Source organism: Diabrotica undecimpunctata, chromosome 7 (genome assembly GCF_040954645.1).
Source record: "Diabrotica undecimpunctata isolate CICGRU chromosome 7, icDiaUnde3, whole genome shotgun sequence".
Taxonomy (NCBI): Eukaryota; Metazoa; Arthropoda; class Insecta; order Coleoptera; family Chrysomelidae; genus Diabrotica; species Diabrotica undecimpunctata.
The window spans coordinates 85,667,332-85,681,893 of NC_092809.1; the positions used below are offsets into that span (position 1 = coordinate 85,667,332).

At 33.4% G+C, this 14,562-nt stretch overlaps 1 protein-coding gene across 6 annotated transcripts in view; it reads left to right on the forward strand.

The window, feature by feature from the left end:
* Nucleotides 1-14,562, forward strand: part of LOC140445546 (importin-4-like) — a 550,550-nt gene that overhangs the window by 348,109 nt on the left and 187,879 nt on the right. The gene's annotated exons all lie outside the window — the stretch shown is intronic.

Genomic DNA, 14,562 nt, shown 5'->3' on the forward strand with positions numbered 1-14,562 from the left:
AATGGGCAATGGGTGTCAATTAGAAATAGAGAGGGGATACCAAGGGGAAATATGATTGTTATCTTTGTCTATTCGCTGAAAATATGATTTTATATCTGTGTTAGATATCCTGTTAAATTTTACCATACCGACCATAAACTTTTACCTACACTGTATATGCATTTTTACGTACACTGTCGTTGGATTTACATTGTTTTCTTGGATGTATGTATATATCTCAGACATTTATGATGTTGTACTACAGTAGGTATGTATAGTTATACTATAAATTACATAGATTGAATATTATGTTTTGAGTGACATCATTACCCAAAAATTCTACAATTATCATTTGTCTTGGTACTATAAGTTGTGCCGTTGTTTTTCGTTATTTTTCGTCGCATCCTTTGAACATTTACCACTTGTTTCTCGAATATTATTACGTTTTTTAGATAATCGCCCGAAAAGAAATTATCAGCCATGCGATCTATACTCTTATGTGTGTTAAATTTTAGTAGATAAACAGAGTTACTTCTGGAGCAGAAGTGACGTCACTCTAGGCCACGACTCCCTGGTAACGTAGGAACGTCCCTCATGTCTCTAGGCCACGCCCCTCTGCCAATGGTGTCATAGGAACGCCTCCAAGTAAACGCTTGACCAATGGTGACATAGTAACGTCCCCACTCGTGACGTTAGAAGATATCCTTGACCAATGGTGGCATAGGAATGTCCCCTTGTGACGTTAGAACATATCGTCGACCAATGGTGATACAGAAACGCCCCACTCGTGACTTTAGAACATATCCTCCACCAATGGTGACATAGGATCGTTCCCTCGTGACGTTAGAACATATCGTAGACCAACGGTGACACAGAAACGCACCCAAGTAAACGCCTGACCAATGGTGGCATAGGAACGTCCCCTCGTGACGTTAGACCATATCATCGACCAATGGTGATACAGAAACGCAACAATCGTGACGTTAGAACGTATCCTCGACCAATGGTGACCCAAAACCGCCCTACTTGTGATGTCAGAACATATCTATATCCAATAGCGGCATCATGACATCGAATTGAGTTCATCCTCGTATCTCACCGACCAATGGTGACATAGGAACGCCCCCAATGGGAATGTGTGCATCGACGTCCAATGAGAACGACGTACATCGACCAATGGTGGAGGCTATCACGAAAAGACACCCAAACGCCCCCCATTCCCCATAATAACGAAGATACGCCTCAACGTACACCAATGAGAACGACTGGTGGAGACATATCACGAAAAGACACCCAAACGCCCCCATTAACCCAATAATAACGAAGATACGCCTCGACGAACATCAATGGCGACAGCCGAAAAGAAGATGACGAATTAACGTTGACAGATAAAGAGAATAAGTGTGTAATTTTTAATCAACTTCGTATATATTTTATAGACGATGATTAGCGTAAGAACTTTCGTAAATTTTCTTAATTTATATTTTACGAGTAATTTTTAATAGACCTCATATATATTTTATCCACAACAATTAGCGTAATAGCAAAAATTCGTTTATTTTTCAATTTATATTTTATGTGTAATTTAAAATTCCAACCAGCGGATGTGCATTTCCTTTTAACATTTCTCACACGGTCGCAGGAAACACGTGCAATAATTTTTTTCAAGAATCAGCTTATTAGTCATTAGACACCGGACGTAATATGACGCCAAATATTGCGTATAATTATATATGCAAGGTTAATCGGCAACATTTGGTAAAGTAAATGTATATTTATGTATACAGGGTGCAACGAAAAAGTCTTGTATACAACAAATATTATTTATTGGATTTGTAAAACATTACAACCAAATAATTAGGTTAGAATAATAGCGTAGCAGTTGGGATTATCGAGAATATTATTTATATTGGGGTTTGAATGAAAGTCATTTATTTAACTAATGTCGCTCGTACAGTGCAGGCTAGAAGAGTTTTGCGAAAAAATACAAAAGTTGAAGGTGGATATACAGTGGTACGAAGATATAACGAAAATTGAAAAACGATTTGCAGAGTTTTTTGTCTGATAGAAAACTAACAAAAACACAATACCCATTAAAAAGAATTCAGCCGACAAGATGTCTCAACTGACAATATCATTCATCATTCTCACAGCTATTGTTAACAATGTCCTTTATACAAACGTTCCAAACAATGTTAAGAACATAACGATATGTTTTAATGATGTAAATACTGATTGTAATCGAACTGAATGGACTCTAATGGATCATGAAGTGGTGAATTATGGACAGCTTCCAATATTTTTCAAAGCGATACCAAAGTCAGGAGGAGCATTCTACAAGATCAGGCTAATATCCTCAAATAACACCGAAAGTGATTCAAAATGGTGTAAAACTAATAATGACGTTACGGTTCAATATGGTTCATCCATTATACTGTTAACAATCATATTAGTAATGAATGTATTTCTGACGATTAATATCATTATAAATTTTTTTGTAAATCGCAAATGCAAATCATCTTGCATTAAAATAAATATGTAAAAAAGGAAAAGTGTTAAAATAAAACTAAAGCAAAACTTTTATTCTTTTATTTAAAAAAATCCAATTTACATAGGTAATATCTTTTCACAAAACCATTGGCGGAGGCGATCCACATTTATCGAAGAGCAGAAAAATAATCCAGTTGTGTGACAAGCATTTGAATCTGCAACAAATTTTCCTGTTGCACACGGTGTACCATCATACTTGCAAACATCGATAATTATGGGAAATACGCCAATCATGTGACACTTCTGTTTTAAAAAATCTGCTTTTTGTTCTCCGCGAACGTAGATATAGTCGGCAGCATACAACAACTTAGATTCCAGTATTTCATTTATTTTGGAATATTCAACATCTCCATTAGGATACCGAAGACCATGCACGTTTTTCTCCAAGTACGCAGCAGTCTTCTTATCTTGATTACTCAATGTAGCAAACGGTTGTGGAAGTTTAAATATATAATGACAATGTTTAAAACCAATTTCCATACTTAGTGTATGGAACAAGTATGGCGAAGAAATATATCAAGAAACGGATAGAGAAGAAGAAAGAGAAACAATAACGAATACGAAACAAGATGATGAAGAAGAAGAATTGACCTCTAAAGAAGTGAAAGCAGCGGGAGAAGACGGAATATGTGCAGAACTTATAAAATTCGGTTGGAGGCACTATACAGACTTGTTATAATAATTATTATTTAAATCAGATTGACATATATTTTATTTCAAAAATAATTAATTCTGTAATTAAGGTTTTTTGGTATAAAAAGTCATGGCACTATGAAAACTAAATTTGCACTGAAATAACAAATTCATAAAACAAAAAATTGCGATCACTTTTAATCTCAACTTGACAACGATATTCGAACACATCTGTCCTCTATGACTGTCGGTTCGGTTTCAAACTATTTACGATGTAAATTCATTTTAGTTTATTGTTCATTTTCAAAGATATTGGTTTGAATTTTTAGAACATGCTCTACCTGCTTTTCTATACAGATATTCGGCTGTAAATATGAACGTGGCTGTAAATATGAAACCCCGCTAAATGGAACGCATTTTATCAGTTATTTGAGACGCTGATAATCATATGAAGCTGAACAATGTTCAAATATTTATATATCTCAAATTGTTCCTGAAAAATGAACCTTTACAGTTAATAGAAAACATCGAAGTTGTAGAAGAAAATGTACAGATCGCTTTGGACACTCTCAAAAATCGTTACGAACATAAATCGCCTGTTATTAATTTACACTTTCAAAAATTGATTACTATTTAGTTAAAGCACGATTTCAAGACAGAATATCAGAACAGAAAACTTAGAAGAAGAAGACATTAACAAACTATGGGAAATATACGAGATATTTTGTTACAGAAATCGGTTGAAATATTGAGCAAAACCAAGTCAGAAATAAGAAATTATTGGTTTGATCATGAGTGCGAAATGGCCACAAATAGAAAGAACGCAGAATATTAAAAAACCAACGACGCAGGTTGTACACGGAGAAAAAAAGAAGAGTATAGACGTCTTAGAACAGAGGAAACATGTATCCATCGACGTTAGAAGTGGGAATGCGAACAGAAGACTCTCAATGAGATACAAAGTTTATTCGATAAAAATGAAACGAGGAAATACTTCAAATCCTTAAATAATAGCCGTCGAGAATTTAAACCGCGATTAAAAATTTGTGAAGACACTAACGGTGAAATTCTACATGATAAAAACGCAGTTCTTAACATATGGGCACAACATTTCAGCGAACATCTAAATATAAACGATATTGAAGGATGTTACAACATAGACAACAAATCTACAACGTCAACTACACAGCCATCCTAAATACTATATACAAATGCCATCCTAAAACTAAAAGACAATAAAGCCTTAGGAATCGGTGAAATCTGTTCGGATATGTATAAAAAAGGTGGTGATCAACTTTTTGCAGCAATCCATAAACTAATAGTACTTATATGGCAGAATGAATTGGTACCAGAATAGTGGCTAAGGGGAATAATATGTCCATTGCATAAAAGGGGTGATCAACGTATAAAATTTTTTTCCAAAGGATATTGTTGGTCAATATCAATGCGGATTTACTGTTTTAAAGTCAACTACACATCAAATTCAAGCACATAGGCAGATTCTAGAAAAGTCACTAGAATATAACGTAGATACACACCACTCTTCATCGACTTCAAAGCAGCCTATGACAGTGTGAAAAGAACTGCATTAAATAATGTAATGATAGACTTTGGGATCCCACCTAAGTTAGTTAAGTTGACCCAACTAACAATGCAAAACGTATAGACTTTGGGATCCCACTTAAGTTAGTTAAGTTGACTCAACTAACAATGCCAAACGTAAGCACATGCATTAGAGTTGAACGAGAAAACTCTACGTTCTTTGAAATTAATGATGGTCTAAAACTGCGGAACGCGCAGGCGTGTCTCCTCTTTAATATTGCCTTGAAAAAGACAATCCGGCAATTAAATGTTAGAATGAATGGAACTATTTTTAATAAATTTTCGCATTCGCTGACGATATAGTTATAGTGAGCAGAAGTATAATAGATATGGTGCAGTGTTTTACAAGGCTTGCGGATACGGCAAGTGAATTAAGACTTGTGGTAAACGAGGAAAAAACCAAATATATGTTGTTTTCTAAAAACCCCCGAAATATCCCACAGAGAATTCAAATTAACAACCATACCTTTGAGCAAGTCAAAGAATTCACATATCTTGGATCGCTAGTAAACGCAACAAACACGACAAGCGAGAAAATAAAAAGACCCATAGCAATAGCAAACAGAATTGTCCAGAAACATTTAATATACAAGACCTTAATAATATCGGTTTTAATATATGGGGCTGAAACGTGGACCTTATCTCAAAATGATGAAAGACTTCTTGGTATGTTTGAGAGAAAAATTCTTAGAAAGATTTTTGGGGCCGTAGATGAAAATGAGCTATGGCGTCGAAGATACAACTTTGACCTATATCAGTTATACACCGATCCAGATATTGTGAAATTCCTTAAAGTGCAGAGACTTAGATGGGCTGGACACATTGCTAGGATGTCAGATCACGAATACACGAAGACATTAACATTTTCAAAACCAGAGGGCACAAGAAGTAGAGGACGACCACGAAGGAGATGGATTGATAATGTGGAAGAAGACCTACAGATTTTAAGTGTCAGAAGATAGAGAGGACTTGCCAGGAATCGACAGGAGTGGCGACTTGTGAGCAGGCCATTACGTGAATTTTTAACTTTGAACATTGAAACATTGAATATCGGGATTTACTATTAATTGAAATATTTTTACAGAAATTGGATTTAACGACGTACAGATTATTTGAATACGAAATAGGTTCAAACACTTTACCTACTTTCTCCAAGTTTTTTTGGTTCTCTTGAGAAAAAATGTGATATACAAGAAAAATTAAACTTTTCGGAAAATGACAAAAAAAGTTAATAAAACCCCATTAAAAATATTTTTATTTTCATCAGTTCACCAACCTATAAACTCTTTTTCAGTCACTAACTGTATATATTGTAAAAGTAATGCGCATAAAATGTATCAATGTAATGATTTTAAATGTCTCTCTTAACAGGAAATAATTTAATTTCACGCTCGTGCAGTATATGTAAGAAAAGACATCACTAGCCTAGCTCTTGCATAATACATCTGAAAAGTCTCTTTCTCTAGGAATACTAATAGCCAATCTTTCTCGATGCATCGCAATACTCAAATTCCCAAACATTCTCAAGATTTTCCCAGTCGTGTCGCTCACATATCTATTCAGCCTTCTGATTACTCACACCCAAAATGAAGCTTCTATCAGTTCGTTCAAACCTACTTTAGAAGTTCAAAACTTCCAGATTCTTATACAGCCACTTCTCTCTGTGCCTCGTCAGTTAAAACTGATGTATTGTTGGCTACCGCTTTAATGACAGTTTATATTAAAGGTGGCAGGCCTATGCATGTCAGAGCGCTCCTGGATAATGGGAGACAGCATTCATTCAATTCTCGTGATTTGGTTGAGTTAAACCTCACCCCTTATTTCAAACAGTTACAGAAATCAACCATATCCGAAAACACCTCACTGTCAAACCAGATTTAGGATTTTTCCCTATAATGTAAAGAATAGAAATTTCAACATTTTTTTTGCTGTTCTCGGTAGTATAACCTGCTGGTTTTGAGCATGGATTTTTTCCTTTGAATATCAAATATATAAAATTTATTTGATGCGTCCTTGGCTGGTACGTAACAGCGATTTAAAGTTCTTTGCTTAAACGCCGCTGGCTGACACTTCAACTCGAAGTTTTTTTTATTTAAGTATATTTGAGGAGTGATCTGGAGAAAATATTAACTGCGTAATTGTCGAGTTCTACCTCGCTTTAACTGCGTTTTAATTTAAATAAGTTCCCACAAAAATTTAAAGGCCCTGCGCTTTAAAGTTCAATATCGAATCCAAAACGTAGTTAAAGAGAGATCCGATTGGCTGCGAGTAAAAACTGGTACGACGAGATACGAGTTTGACACAACGGGAGAGGTTGGCGTGGCGGTAACGGAGAACAATTCAGGGTCTGAAAGGAGAAACATCGTTCTCGTAGAATTTCGAAAACCGGCAGTTTCGCTTAATTCCATGAGTTTTGGTGATAAGGTGATTTAAGCTTAAAATTCCATTTGGCAATTTTTGTAATATAGGATAATCATCCCGCTATATGCTTTTAAGCTATATTTCGTGACAGATGATTTGATAAGAGCGTATATTAGCCGACATGGTATCATAACAATCATATAGTTATCATCGAGGATAACCTGAAGCCAAGCTTTAGTGTTTGATTTCTCCCAGAATTTGTCCAGCATCTATTTTGTGTCTCCCAAGGGTCAGATTTAGATTATTTTGAAATTTATGGGACAGTGTTTTTGTATCCAAATCTAAGGAAAGGAAGGAAGGACTCTTTCTAAGTAGCAAGAGGATTTTTTTTAAACGGCGTACTAATTTTAATTAGTTTAGGAATTTTCTTGTGTAGTGTTGCCCAGGGCATCTCTGTAAGTATTTTTTTTATTTCTTTTTCGTAGTTAGTTCTCCTAGTCCTCCCCAAAAAAAGGAATCCTTATCCACAACCTAGCTCTCTAACCAAAATACGAGTAGCCGTTCGTAAATGTTTCATTTTAATTGTGTACTCTGTTTCCAAGCCCAATGATTGTTTAGTCCTACTTTTAGCCCCCTATAAGCAAATTATTAATTGTGACAGTTCTCCCACTCCTCCCAAAAAAAGGAATCCTTATTTACTACCTAGTTCTCCAACCAAAACAAGAGTAGCCATTCGCAAACGTTGTCAATTTATTTCTTTACCCTGTCTCCAAGTCCAGTTATTGTTCAGTCCTCCCTTTTAGCCTCCTATAAGCAAATTATTAATTGTTAAAACAGGCGCCCAACGTGGGACCTGTTGTAAATTGTTGAATCTGTTATAGTTTGGTTCAAGATATAAGAAATTTGGCCTGAGACTGGTGGGATGACCCAGTCGACCGCAGTATTATAATAATGAACGGCATCTATTGATGTTACTAATCACTCAATTATCTTTGCGACGGGTAGCAATAGTTTTAGAATAGCTTACTAGGACCGGACTTTATATTATTTAAAGAACTGACTCGTTACCTATCAGTGCAAATAAATTGTTAAAATTAAAATTTCTACACAATGCTTCGTATTAAAAAAATTTTGCTATACACGAATTAGTCATCTTTGCTTACTCATCTGAAATTATGTTCTTTGGAATCAATTATTATTAACGATCACAAACAATTTTCATGTTCAACGGGTTCATTACTTGAATTTTATGGAGTTAAATTATTATCTGTTTTATGTCGTTTTCACTTTAAATAAAATGGACTTTCGATAATGAAGCTTTCTATCTTTAAATAAAAGAAAATTAAAAAATCATTAGCAAGTATATTAATTAAAGATAAAGTATACCTCTTAATATGATTCTATAGCTTTACACATTATAATTCTCGTGTTAATAGGTATTTAGGTATAAGAAGGTATCATTTATTTATCTAGAAAACATAATTTATAAAACATTATGAAAGGGAGCAAACATATTTAAGTTTGACATTTGCAAATTCAGGCAGTTATTTTCTTGCATTTAGATCGGTGGTTAGATCACGACTATTCAAGTAAAATGTCAGGAATCGGTGAAGCTAGTGCTAAGTGTAAAACACGTTTATATTTATCTGATGATGCCAAAGAAATTATTCGGAATGTTTATCTAGCAGTAAAAGAAGATATTCCAAATCCAAAAGACGGTAAATTTCTCATGAAGGCAACATCTCGATTGACAAGGCTAAAACAAAGGGTCACACAACACAAAAGTGACTACACAAAGAAGAAGAATACATGTGCGGCAGTTGACCATTACTTGAAAACTGGGCATCAATTTGACTACTCAAATGTCAGTATTCTACAGCAAGAGAACAATTACAAAAAAGGTTGTTTTTAGAAATGTGTCATATTAATAAAGAAAAATATGCAGTAAATTATAAGGCAGACACGGGACAGTTGAGCAATATCTACTGTAATATTCTTAGTATGTTCAAATAATTTTTGTTTAAAATTATATTTTAAATCACCCTGTATATTTTTAATGTGTAATTTTATTGTGTTTTAATCGTTTCTTAGTTGTTTTTTTTTTAATTTAATTACTAGTGGCTAGGTGCTTTAACCAATATTGTCAGTACTGTTTTGAATATATTATGTACAACATTTTTAAATATTTTTAACTCCAAATCTGTAAGCAAATCATTGTTTATTTTCACCTGATATTTATATACATTTTAACCATATTTCAGTTGTCTCCTGATGAAGCCGACAAAAAAATCAGCGAAATATAGAGTAATAAAAGAAAAAAGAGTTTTTTTTTAGACAGACCGCATACCCGACATACCAATCCAATAAATTGTTATATATATATATATATATATATATATATATATATATATATATATATATATATACATATATATATATATACATATATATATATATATATACATATATATATATATATATATATATATATATATATATATATATATAAACTACATATAAAATATATACATTTATAATAAATCGAGAACGACTGAATCGAGTTGGCTTATTTTGAATTTGAAATAATTATTTGAAGTCCTAGGAAGGTCTAATAGGTGAGAAAATATGATGAAATTATAGGGAGAATAGTAGAAACAATTGTTTTATTCTCTCATAACTACAGTTACATTACACAAAATGTTTTATAAAACTCCACCTCTACTACAGTGGTAGTTCAATTAAACAAAGTGACGTTCAACAAACTAACTTCACTACTATTTACTTTTTTCGTTTCGCATAAACTCGAGAAAATAGTAAAAACAGTTTTATTTTCCCATACAGTTATATCCTGATCTATACCATATACCATCAGATATCAACTTTTATTAGTTGTATATGAAGTGTTTTAGAAAAATGTGATTTTTACTCGAGAGTAAAATATTTTTATTTTTGGCAGAATTATGTATGATTAGAATTAAAAATAATTTTAAAATGTTCTAAACAGAAAACACAAAGAAATAATAAAAATTTATAAACTAAGGGAAGAAACAACGAAAATAAGATACTCAGAAGAGCTAGAGAAAGAGATGGACAATGAACATGAAATAATAGAAACAATAGAAGAAGAATGGGGAAAATTTAAAAATGCGATGATAAAAACAGCTCAATCAATATGTGGAACTACAAGAAATAACAACAGAGGGAAGCGAACATCTTGAAAAGAAGAAATTATGAAAAGAACACATACAAGACAAAACAACAAAAATACGAATATTATAAGAGACAAAGAACAAAAGTTAAAGAGATAGTTAAGAAAGAGAAAAAGAAAAGTTGGGAAAAATTTGGGGAAAAAATGGAAGAAAACAGCACAGAAAACGTAAAATTATTTTATAGAACACTGAAAAACCTAAGAAGCAATAAACAAACGAAACTGAAACAAATAATGAACAAGGAAGGAACAATAATAAACGACGATAAGACAATAATGGAAAGATGGAGGGAACATTTCCAGCTGATACTGAATGGAAATCAAGGGAATACAATGGAGAAGGAAAGCCACAACAAGACAGTATCCATGAGAAACACGGAAAATCCAGAAACTGTAAAAGAAGAACTGGAAGAAGCAATAGGAAAAATAAAGATTGGAAAGGCGCCAGGAAGCGATGAAGTAGCACCAGAAATGATGAAATATATAGGAGTAAAAGCAAATGAAAAATTGTTATACATATATAACCTAATATGGAAGAGAAAAGTAATACCCAGAGAATGGACAAATGCAGTAATTATACCTATATACAAGAAAGGAAACACAAGAGACTGTAAGAACTATAGAGGTATATCACTACTATGTGTTTCAGCAAAAGTATACGAAACCATAAAAGAAAGGAAAATCAAAAAAGAAATAGAACATAAATTAGAGGACGTACAAAGTGGATTTAGGAAAGGACACAACCCACAAGACCATATATTCGTCATGCAACAAGTAATAGAAAAAGCCTTAAAGAAAAATAGAGAAATATATCTGAGCTTTATAGACATGGAAAAAGCAGTCGACTCAGTCAAAAGAAAAGATATATGGGAAAGCTTAAAGAAGAAGCAAGTAAGTGAAGAACTGATAGAAGCAACAAGAAGTATATACATGAAAACAACAAATACAGTAAGAATGTTAAATATACAGTCAGAACCATTTGAAACAACTCAAGGAGTTAGACAGTTAGAAGTCTCAGCCCAGTACTATTCATAAATGTAATAGATGAGATAGTGAAAGAATGTAAGAAAACAATCAAGAAATACTGCATCGGTTGGAACAAAATGCAAATAATAAACGCTGAGATGTGTATATTTGCAGACGACATAGTATTAATTGCGGAAACTGCAGAAAAACTGAAATACAACTTAGAGAAATGGAACCTAGAAGCAAGCAAATACAACTTAAACGTAAACAAAGAGAAGACTCAGATAATGAAAATGTCAAGGAAACAAGGGACGGAAGATCAAATAGAAGTAATGATAGACCAACAAAAAATAATACAGACAAATTCATACAAATACTTAGGAACAGTAATCAACAACAAAGGAGACATCGAGAACGATCTTAACAACAAAATGGAAAACACAGGAAAACTATTCGAAGCACTAAATAGAGGATTCCTTAATAACAAAGAAATATCAACAAAGACCAAGATGACAATATACAAAACAATATATAGACTTACAGTGACATATGAAGCAGAAAATTGGATATTAAACAAAAGACATCAGAGCAGAATTCAGGCAGCAGAGATGAAAAACCTCAGAAGAACGATCGGAGTAAAAAGAACTGATAGAATCAGAAATGAAGAAATAAGTGAAAGACTCAAAATCAAACCGATACTCGACTCAAGGAGAAAAAATTGGCATGGTTCGGACATCTAACCCGGATGGACAATAATAGACAAGTAAAAATAGTGTGGGACGCCAAACCAATAGGGAAGAACAGAAGAGGAAGACCCATTAAATAATGGAACAGTGACATATCGTAGATACTGCAGAGTAAGGGTAAGACTTGGCAGGAAGCAACACAGATGGCATCCAATAGTAAGGAATGGAGAAAGTTCGTTAAGAGCTAGGACACCTCAGAAGACTGTAAATTATTGTAATTTACTTTACTTAATCAGTAGAACCCATTTGTACTTTTCGGTGTTGGGCCGTTTACAATACAATTCATTAAATTACAATATTTGACAGTCTTCTGAGGTGTCCTAGCTCTTAACGAACTTTCTCCATTCCTTCCTATTGGATGCCATCTGTGTTGCTTCCTGCCAAGGCTTACCCTTACTCTGCATTATCTGCGAGATGTCACTGTTCCACTCTTTAATGGGTCTTCCTCTTCTGTTCTTCCCTATTGGTTTGGCGTCCCACACTCTTTTTACTTGTCTATTATTGTCCATCCGGGTTAGATGTCCGAACCATGCCAATTTTTTCTCTTTGATTGACTCGAGTATCGGTTTGATTTTGAGTCTTTCACTTATTTCTTCATTTCTGATTCTATCAGTTCTTTTTACTCCGATCGTTCTTCTGAAGTTTTTCATCTCTGCTGCCTGAATTCTGCTCTGATGTCTTTTGTTTAATATCCAATTTTCTGCTTCATATGTCACTGTAAGTCTATATATTGTTTTGTATATTGTCATCTTGGTCTTTGTTGATATTTCTTTGTTATTAAGGAATCCTCTATTTAGTGCTTCGAATAGTTTTCCTGTGTTTTCCATTTTGTTGTTAAGATCGTTCTCGATGTCTCCTTTGTTGTTGATTACTGTTCCTAAGTATTTGTATGAATTTGTCTGTATTATTTTTTGTTGGTCTATCATTACTTCTATTTGATCTTCCGTCCCTTGTTTCCTTGATATTTTCATTATTTGAGTCTTCTCTTTGTTTACGTTTAAGTTGTATTTGCTTGCTTCTAGGTTCCATTTCTCTAAGTTGTATTTCAGTTTTTCTGCAGTTTCCGCAATTAATACTATGTCGTCTGCAAATATACAGATCTCAGCATTTATCATTTGCATTTTGTTCCAACCGATGCAGTATTTCTTGATTGTTTTCTTACATTCTTTCACTATCTCATCTATTACATTTATGAATAGTACTGGGCTGAGACTTCCCCCTTGTCTAACTCCTTGGGTTGTTTCAAATGGTTCTGACTGTATATTTAACATTCTTACTGTATTTGTTGTTTTCATGTATATACTCTTTGTTGCTTCTATCAGTTCTTCACTTACTTGTTTCTTCTTTAGGCTTTCCCATATATCTTTTCTTTTGACTGAGTCGAATGCTTTTTCTATGTCTATAAAGCTCAGATGTATTTCTTTATTTTTCTTTAATGCTTTTTCTATTACTTGTTGCATGGTGAATATATGGTCTTGTGTGTTGTGTCGTTTCCTGAATCCACTTTGTACATCCTCTAATTTATGTTCTATTTCTTTTCTAATTTTCCTTTCTATTATGGTTTCGTATACTTTTGCTGCTACACATAGTAGTGATATACCTCTATAGTTCCTACAGTCTCTTGTGTTTCCTTTCTTGTATATAGGTATAATTACTGCATTTGTCCATTCTCTGGGTATTACTTTTCTCTTCCATATTAGGTTATATATGTATAACAATTTTTCTTTTGCTTTTACTCCTATATATTTCATCATTTCTGGTGCTACTTCATCGCTTCCTGGTGCTTTTCCAATTTTTATCTTTCTTATTGCTTCTTCCAGTTCTTCTTTTTCTATAGTTCCTGGATTTTGCGTGTCTCTCCTGTTGTGGCTTTCCTTCTCCATTGTATTCGCTTGATTTCCATTCAGTATTCCTTTTCAGTATGAAAATGTTCCCTCCATCTTTCCATTATTGTCTTATCGTCGTTTATTATTGTTCCTTCCTTGTTCATTATTTGTTTCAGTTTCGTTTGTTTATTGCTTCTTAGGTTTTTCAGTGTTCTGTAAAATAATTTTACGTTTTCTTTGCTGTTTTCTTCCATTTTTTCCCCGAATTTTTCACAACTTTTCTTTTTCTCTTTCTTAACTATCTCTTTAACTTTTGTTCTTTGTCTCTTATAATTTTCATATTTTTGTTGTGTTTTGTCTTGGATGTATTCTTTCCATAATTTCTTCTTTTCTTTTATTCCTCTTTTCACTTCATCGTTCCACCAAGATGTTCGTTTCCCTCTGTTGTTATTTCTTGTGGTTCCAGATATTGATTTAGCTGTTTTTATCATCGCATTTTTAAATTTTCCCCATTCTTCTTCTATTGTTTCTGGTATTTCATGTTCATTGTCCATCTCTTTCTCTAGTCCTTCTGAGTATATTATTCTCGTTGTTTCTTCCCTTATTTTATAAATTTTTATTATTTCTTTGTGTTTTCTGTTTATGTTCTCATTTCTTTTCTTTTGCTTTTGAATGTGGTTTCTAGTAGAAT